Raw genomic sequence first — 8,367 nt, 5'->3', positions numbered from 1 at the left:
AAGTAACTCCAACTCCTAAGCTATTTAAAATCAACTTAAGTGCACATAGTGAGACTCCAAACCGTTCACCTCTGGTTAGCAGTCCGTCTATGGTTTCATCCATTTGGAACGAAAGAGGAGACTGATGACATCTTTGGAAAGATTGTAAGTCTAGTCTAGGGGATGGGTCAGCTGTGATCTCTTATACAGAAAACACTGTCTGCTGGCAGAGCCGATGGCGGGCACTCATGCTGGAAGCTGCTCATGGGAAAGTTTGCACTGGATCCTCTGATTGAAATGAATGTTCTGGAAAAGACATCCGCAGAATGAAGAAGTGGATTTGGAGTGCAGCTGTCCCCAAGTTTAAGGATGTTTTGAAGAAACGTGAGAGTTGAAAATTGAATCCGAGAACATAGCACGGGTGTTAGTTACTGTATAGTACGGCGGCGGCTTTAAGGGCATGGTAAAGATCTGGTTGTCTTGCAGAAGCCTTTATGGCAAATATCACTGCATACAGACTCTGTGTGCCAAAGCACATTTACTCAACCCTCATGGTTTTGTATTTTTACGTGGTGGTTTCACCAGTTTACTGCAAGGGTCAGCTAAGAATTGTCTTGGAAAGAAAAAACTGAAGTCCCCTGTAGACTGTCTTTGTGAATCAGTCAGAATAGCGTTATGCTTCTGCACTGACCAGTATAGTATAGAATCGGCCCCTCACACCCAGGGCTCATCTTTGGAATTCCACATAGACATCTTCTCTATCCGGAAGTACTGCACTACTCAAGTGAAACCTGATTGATTGTGAATACTTTATTATATAAAAAAGGCTTCTGTGCTGACCTACACCGGGAGACCGTAAACCAGTGGCTCCTTCTGAGGCATGTTATGTCTGATTATTTTAATAATGTGAAATATTCCATAATATTTCACCCTTCCCTCACATTTTTGGTGGCTTAGGAAGCAGTACTCTTTAGATTTCTTTGCAAGCGGAAAGTTGGCTTGGAACCTCTCTATCCAGTTACTCCCGTATACTACGTTTGAAAACAAACCTTTTTTTCCTTTTTTTTTTTTTTTTTTTTTTTTGGAGATTTTTTTTTTTTTTTACACAGGAGATGATAAAAAATAGGAAATTTCAGGTTTCAGATGTTTTATTGCATTCTTGTGGCATAATAACAACTTCATTAAAAGTAACTCCACCAGCACAATGTGGACGTTGTGAGGCACTTAAAGCACTCGGGCCACCTCCTTTCTCTGCAAGATGTGGTGTGCGGTGTGCGGGGAGGCTGTGTTGGTTTGTAGTTTATATGTTTCGTTCTGTTGGGCTTTTGTAAGGTATCGGGTTACCACCCCCCCACCTCCCCACCCCCCACACCCCACTCCCCCCACTGCAGGCAGAAGAGGCTGCCAGTTGCCTGCTGTGGACCGTGGAGGCTCTGGACACTTCCTACCTGAGACGTCCATGTCCCAAGGTGCCGGAGTCAGCTTCCCTCTTGGGAAGGGCAGAAGCTCGCGCTGGAGACAACTCTTTTCTGTAGTGTCCTGTGTGGTTGCTGGAAGGAAATGTGGTGAGGGTAAGGGTGACCCTTTCTCCTCTGAATTTGGAAAGTGATTTTCAGATGAGGAACCTGAGAATATGGGATCTCTGCCCGCTGACAGTCTGCTTTCATTCTCTGAGGTGAATGCTCTCAGCCTTCTGTGGCCTTCCAGTGCCCTTTTCTAGTATCCTTTTGTCTTAATCAGGGTTCCTCCTTCGGTGAAGAGACTCCATGACCAAAAATGCATCTGGTCCACTGGGGTTTTGTCAGTCCACTGTCCTTTCCAGCCCCCCAAGCAGCGCTCAAGTGTCTCAGGCAGTGGGAAACTCAGTCTCCAAAGGCAGTGCCTTCAGTCTGGGCACAGCCCGGCCGTTGGAGTTCTTCCTGATGTGGGGCTGAGATCTGCCTTAGTTCAGTTTCCACCCATTGTTCCTAGCTGTATGCCCGGGACTCACAGAAAGCACTTTTCCTACCCCATAACAAATCAGCTTTCAGGAGGAAGGCAGTAGTCAGAGTGGAAGGACGGAGCTGCGGGGAGACAGAGCAAGTCTCTTGGACTCTTGGTCTCCTTTGCTGGGAAACGGTCATTATGGACCGACCTGACCATTCAGGGTTTAGGGAGTTAGGAAAGTACCGTCAAGATGTCAGAGCGAGTCCCAGTAAAGTACAAAAGTCAAAGAAGCTACAAAGTAGCAGAGAACCACCTGCATCTTTGTCTACAGCCTGGCCTCTGTACTCTTCCATTCATGCTTTTGTCTACAGGCTGGACTCTGTATTCATGCCTGTTGTCCTTTGCTGCTCTCCACTTCTTTCTTTATCATTTGCTTTGTCTTACCTGACACCTCCTACCTTTGCTCAGAGGTGTTGCCCACTACAGAATGTGGTGGAACTTCTCCCTTGGAACTAGTCACCGATTGGTCCTCAGAGTTGTTCTCTGTTAAGACCGAATGCTGGGCAGCTGTCTTCTGAGGCAGGCATTTCATTGCGTAAAAACTAAAAACCACGGGCCTTTGAAACTGTCTTACACTCTGTTGAAGAGCAGTGCATTGATTTTGCCAGTCCTTGTATCCTATCCCATAGGTTACCTGGGTGATGTGATGTCTATTCCCCAAGGAAACAGAACTTGAGAGAACGTAAGAAGCTGCTTAAGTAAGGTTGCTGGTTCCTGATCTCTGCCCGCTGACAGTCTGCTTTCATCCTCTGAGGTGAATGCTCTCAGCCTTCTGTGGCCTTCCAGTGCCCTTTTCTAGTATCCTTTTGTCTCAATCAGGGTTCCTCCTTCGGTGAAGAGACTCCATGACCACAACAACTCATAAAAGAAAGCATAATTTGGGGCCGGCTTATGGGTTCAGAGGTTTAGTCCATTATCATCATGTTGGGAAGCACGGTGACACACAGGCAGACGTGGTGTAGAAAAGGGAGCAGATAGTTCTACATCAGGATCTGAAGGCAGCAGGAAGAGTGAATCACGCTGGGCCTGGCTTGACTATTTGTGAAAGCTTAAAGCCTACTCCCAGTGACACACTTCCTCTAACAAAGCCATACATCCTAACAGTGCCATTCTCTGATAACCAAGAATCCAAATCTCTGAGCCTTTGGGGGCCATTCCTATTCAAACAAAACCACATTCCACTCCCTGGCTCCCATAGCCTTGTAGAAATAGCATAACGCAGAAATGCATTTAGTCCAACTTCAAAAGTCTCCATAGTCTGTAACAGTCTCAGCACTGTTCAAAAGTCCAAAGTTCAAAGTCTTTTCTGAGTCTCATACCAGTGTCTTAACTGTAACCCCCTGTAAAATCAAAATGAAAAAGCAGATCACACACTTCTGACATACAATGGCACAGGAGATGCATGACCATTCCAAAAGGGAGGAAAAGAAAGAGAGTGAGGAAATACTAGACCAAGGCAAGACCAAAACTCATCTGGGCAAACTCTAAACTCTGCATCTCCATGTCTGATGTCAAAGTGCTCTTCAGATCTCCAACTCCTTTCAGCTTTATTGACTGTAACACACTTCTTTCTCTTGGGCTGGTTCCACTGCCTGTTGGCAGCTATTTTTGCGTATGTATCCCAGGGCTCTGGCGTCTCCAGCATCTAGAGGTCTCGAAGGCAATGCGTGCTCCTTCTCCACAGCTTCAGGCAAAGGTCTTTCTGAGCTTCCATGCCATGCACCTGGTCTCTGGCTCCCAGAGATTCCATAACTCCTTTCTTGTGTCCTTGACTCTAAAGCCAGAACCACACACGGGCGAAGCTGCCAAGTTCTGCTGCTTGCTAGAACTGGAACATGGCCCCTTCGTTTAAATACATTTTTGCCTGCTTCCTGTTTTCAATAGTTTCCTTTACTCCCCAAGCTTGGCTGTTCTAGAACTTGATCTGTAGCTCAGGCTGGCCTCGGACTCAGGGATCTGCCTGCTCCTGCCTTCATAGTGCTGGCGCTAAAGGTGTGCCCCCACCAAGGTTTTGGGTGTTGTTGTTTGTTTTACAAGTGGGAAGGATAGCTGTGTGGGGGTCTCACCTGGGGGCGCCACTCTCTTTATTCCACTTAGCATCAGGCTTTTCTTTAAACTTTTCCCTAGTGTTCCTTTTCTCCTCAGACTGTACATTTTGTTTTTCCTTTGCTCAGATTGCCCCTTTCCCTTACAGATCTGCGTAAGTGCCCTAATAAGCAAGCAACACAGTTAATACTAGGCTGTCTGGAAATCTCCTTTGCCAAAGCTGTTAATCTTTAATTTATCCTAAGGCAGATTTTTTTTGTTTTTGATAATGGCAGAAAGCAGCCACATTCTTCACCAGAATATCACAAGAACGGTCTCTAGGCCACATACTTATATTCTTCTCCTCTGAAACCCCTTGAGCCGGGTCCCCATAATTCAAACCTCCCCCAGCACCACTCTCTTCCCTGCTCCTTTAAGTAAGGCCCATTCCACCCCACCTAAAGCATTCCAGTGCTTTCCAAACCCCAAATTCACGTTCCTTCAAACAAAAGCATGGTCAGGCCTATCACAGTAACACCCCAGTCCCTGGTACCAACTTGTATCTTATTTAGGGTTTCTATTACTTTGAAGAGACACCATAACTCTTATAAAAGAAAGCATTTAGTTGAGCTGGCTTGTAGGTTCCTAGGTTTAGTCCATTATCATTATGGCGGTAAGCATGTGGCACAAAGGCAGACATGGTGCGGAGAAGGAGCCAAGGCTTCTTCTACATCCAGATCCACGGGCAGCAGGAAGAAAGAGGCACTGAGTCAGGCTTGAGCATTTGAAACCCAAACACCCCCACCCCAGTGACACAGTTCCTCCAACAAGGACACACCTCATAACTGTGCCCCTCTGTGGTGACCAAGCATTAATTCTATGAGACTTTGGGGGCCATTCCTGCTCAACCCACCACATCTTCATATGACCTTTGTCCTCCTTTCCTAGAGGCAGTAGAACAGAGAGTGGCAGGAATGAGGGGACAGAGCTTTTTGTCTCCTCAGCAAAATGTCGGGAGATTTTTAATAACTTTGCAAGGGACTGAGATCCTTTTATTTTCTCTTATTTTACTCTCCGTAGTAATGAGACTGAACCCAGCACACATGTTTTAGGCAAAGGCTCTACCACTGAGCTATGTCCCCAGACTCCCTTTCCCTTTTGATTTTGGGACAGTCTTTTTAAGTTGCCTGTGTTCACCTTGAACTCCTCTGCAAACCAGACAGTACTTGAATATTTGATTTCCCTGCCTCAGCCTCCTAAGTAACTGAGATGACAGTACGGCCGCACAAAAGTGGATGAAAAACAACCATGTTAGTCACAATCCAATCAGGGGTCTCCACAAAGAGACAGCCAATAGGAGATCGAATTTATGCTTTTATGGATGTGAAGGAGGACTGCATGGGGCATTGGTTCACGTGATTTTGGAGACTGAGACATCCCCTGCCCTCAAAGTCCAACCTGAGGAACAATGAAAGAAGCTATGTGACCCATGCCACACTGGAAACTTGGTAACAAGGAAGACAAGTGAGAGTGTGACTATAGGTCCAAGTTGGGCGTGAGATAAGATGCCTCACCTCAAAGTTAGAGGGGGACAGAAAGGGCTGTCTCACCTTCCTCTGCCTCTGCTCTCTCCAGATGCCCCAACCATCAGACAATGCCCATATACATGGGTTAGGGCCACTTGCAATCCTGAGCCCTCATGTTCAAATGTCAGCCTACTCTGGAAATGCTTCAGCCATACCCAGCAAGTGCAATCTAGGCACCCTATAACCAGTCAAGAGAACCCCAAGGAGAATAAATGGCCACACTTATTCCTGTGACTTTTGTCATTTCAGCATGAGCCCCCTTTGAGAAGCTTAGAAGTCCGGAGCGGGAGAGACACCCTCGGGCCTCAAGGCTGCTGCAACCCACCCTCCTCAGGAGAAGTGAAGAATTCCGTGGGAGCTGCTGGTGCTCCTCCTCTGCTCATTTTCGCTGTGTTTACTGTGTTTACTCTCAGTGTTGTGCAGCGAACAGTGAGAGACAGGTGCTAACCTTCAAACACAAAGGCCATCTCAAAGCAGGCCACGGCTGTGTTTCATAGCTGATCCCTAAAGAGTTTTCTTTCTCCCTGCATAGATCTCACTGTTCATACTCAGTTAACCTCAACATTCTCCGAGGTAGCATGTGGATTCCCAACACCCAGCAGGGGGGTTCACAAGACAAACAGAACTGCCAGTTCTTTGTAGAGCTTTTAAATTTATTTTTATTTTTTTTTAGCTTTACTATTTTTCCTTTTATTTATTCACCTCACATCATTATTGCAGCTCCTCCTTCCTTTCCTCCCTGTCCCATCCTCCCCCATTACCCTCTCTCCTTCTCCTCTGAGAAGGGAAGCCACCCCTACATGGTTAACCACCCACCCTGGCACCATCAGGTCTCAGCAGGATTAGGCATATTTTCTCTCACTGAGGATAGACAAGGCAGCCTAGCTAGGGGAAAAAAATACAATGCCAGGCAACAGAGTCAGAGTCAACATTCTGCTCCAATGATTAGGGGACTCACATGAAGGCCCAGCTGTATACCTGCTACATATGTATAAGGGGATGAGGTCCAGTTCATGCATGCTCTCTGGTTAGTGTTTCAGTCTCTGTAAGCCCCCATGAGCCTAGGTTAGTTGATTCTATAGGTTTTCTTATAGACCCTTCTGCGTCCCTCATTCCTTCCCCCCCACCTCTTCCACAAGACTCACCAGGCTCTCCCTAATGTTCAGCTGTGGGTCTCTACATCTATTTCCATTCGCTGCTGTGTGAAGCCTCTCAGGAGACAGCTATGCTAGGCTCCTGTCTGCAGGCAACCTAGACATCCCTCCGTCGATGAATGGATAAAGAAAATGTAGCACATTTACATAGTGGAATACTATTCAGCCATTAAAAACAAAGACCCATCAGGCAAGTGGATGCAGTTAGAAAGTGTCATCGTCCTGAGTGAGGTAACCCAGACCTGGAAGTACACACACACGGTGTGTGCCCCTTTATAAGTGGACATTAGCCATTAAGTACAGGTTAACTATGCTACAACTCAGACCCAAAGAAGTCAAGTAACAAGGAAGGCTTAAGGCACGATGCTTGAATCTCACTCAGAAGGAGTCAACTTGGCAGGAGAGGGGCTGGGGAGGGGAACAAGGTGGTGATCAGATGTGGGGAGAGGAAGAGGCAAGAGGGCTGGGACAGAGAACGAAAGTTGGTAGGGGAACATCTCTGAGAGTACCTGGGATGGGAGGTTCTAGGGAGCCTATGGGGCTGGCACTAGCTGAGACTCCCAGCTGTGGGGGGATATGGAGACTGACGTGGACACTTCCTATAGCCAAGTGGGACTTCCAGCGGAGGGATGGGGGACATGACCCACCTACAAAAACCTTCAACCTAAAGTGCCTGCCTGTAAGACGTGCAGACATAGATAGAGCAGAGACCGAGAGAACAGCCAAGCAATAACTGCCCAACTCGAGACCCATCCCATGGGAGAAAGCCAACCCCTGACACTATTATTGATACTCTGCTGTGCTTACAGACAGGCACCTAGCCATAACTGTCCTCTCTGGAGTCCTCTAACTTTCCTCTAAATGGAGGGGTTCCTCCCCCAAATCATTTGAGAAACATTAAAATTTAAAATTATAACAGAATCCCAGCCCATGCTCAAACATTTAATAATATATAAAAGGCAAGTGGTTATGAAAGAGAAGATGTGCCCGTGGCCCGTGCTCTGTGCTCCACAGCAAAAGCAATAAGCTCCGAACATTGGCGAGGAAGGCAGGATGGAGAATGTCCAGATCCCAATAAAGGCTCCCTCTCCTCACGTTGCTTCTTTTCCAGGGAGAACAAAAACGTGTGTTGTTCTCTTCCAGACACTTTCCTGTGTGTTTGGGAACAAATGTCCAGGTGTGTGTGTGTGTGTGTGTGTGTGTGTGTGTGTGTGTGTGTGAGAGAGAGAGAGAGAGAGAGAGAGAGGATATGAGTCTGTGTGTCAGTGTGAGTGTGTATGTGTGATTGTATATGAGAGCGAGATAAAGAGAATAGAATGTGAGTCTGTGTGTGTAAGACTGTGTAAGATCATGAGTGTAAGTGAGTGTCCATGTGTGTGTGTGTGTGTGTGTGTGTGTGTGTGTGTGTGTGTTGAGGCAGGGGTGGGGAATGAAAGGAAGAGAGGGAGGGAAAGTTAGCAAGAGTCCCTGTCTGAGACTCTACATAATACACTGGAAGCTTGGCCATGGCTTGGGGTGAGACCACTCTTCACATGGGAGAGAAGACAAAGAGATGGGTTCGGGAAGGCTTCTTGGAATTGGGCTGGTAGGTTTGTACCCGTGATGGGGCTGAAGAAGGCAGACTCTGGGACTGCTCT

At 46.9% G+C, this 8,367-nt stretch overlaps 1 long non-coding RNA gene across 1 annotated transcript; it reads right to left on the bottom strand.

Annotated features, from left to right (window-relative positions):
• Positions 1 to 1,109: 1,109 nt before the first annotated feature.
• On the bottom strand, positions 1,110 to 2,585 carry LOC120097574 (uncharacterized). The gene is made up of 3 exons (XR_015640125.1): positions 2,350 to 2,585; positions 1,428 to 1,529; positions 1,110 to 1,301 (listed from the first exon to the last, which is right to left on the bottom strand). It is a non-coding gene; the product is annotated as an uncharacterized LOC120097574 (long non-coding RNA).
• Between the last annotated feature and the right edge of the window lie 5,782 nt (positions 2,586 to 8,367).

This window comes from Rattus norvegicus, chromosome 16 (genome assembly GCF_021556685.1).
Source record: "Rattus norvegicus strain SHRSP/BbbUtx chromosome 16, alternate assembly SHRSP_T2T, whole genome shotgun sequence".
Taxonomy (NCBI): Eukaryota; Metazoa; Chordata; class Mammalia; order Rodentia; family Muridae; genus Rattus; species Rattus norvegicus.
The sequence above is the reverse complement of the archived record's forward strand: the minus strand, read 5'-3'. Positions and strand labels throughout refer to the sequence as shown.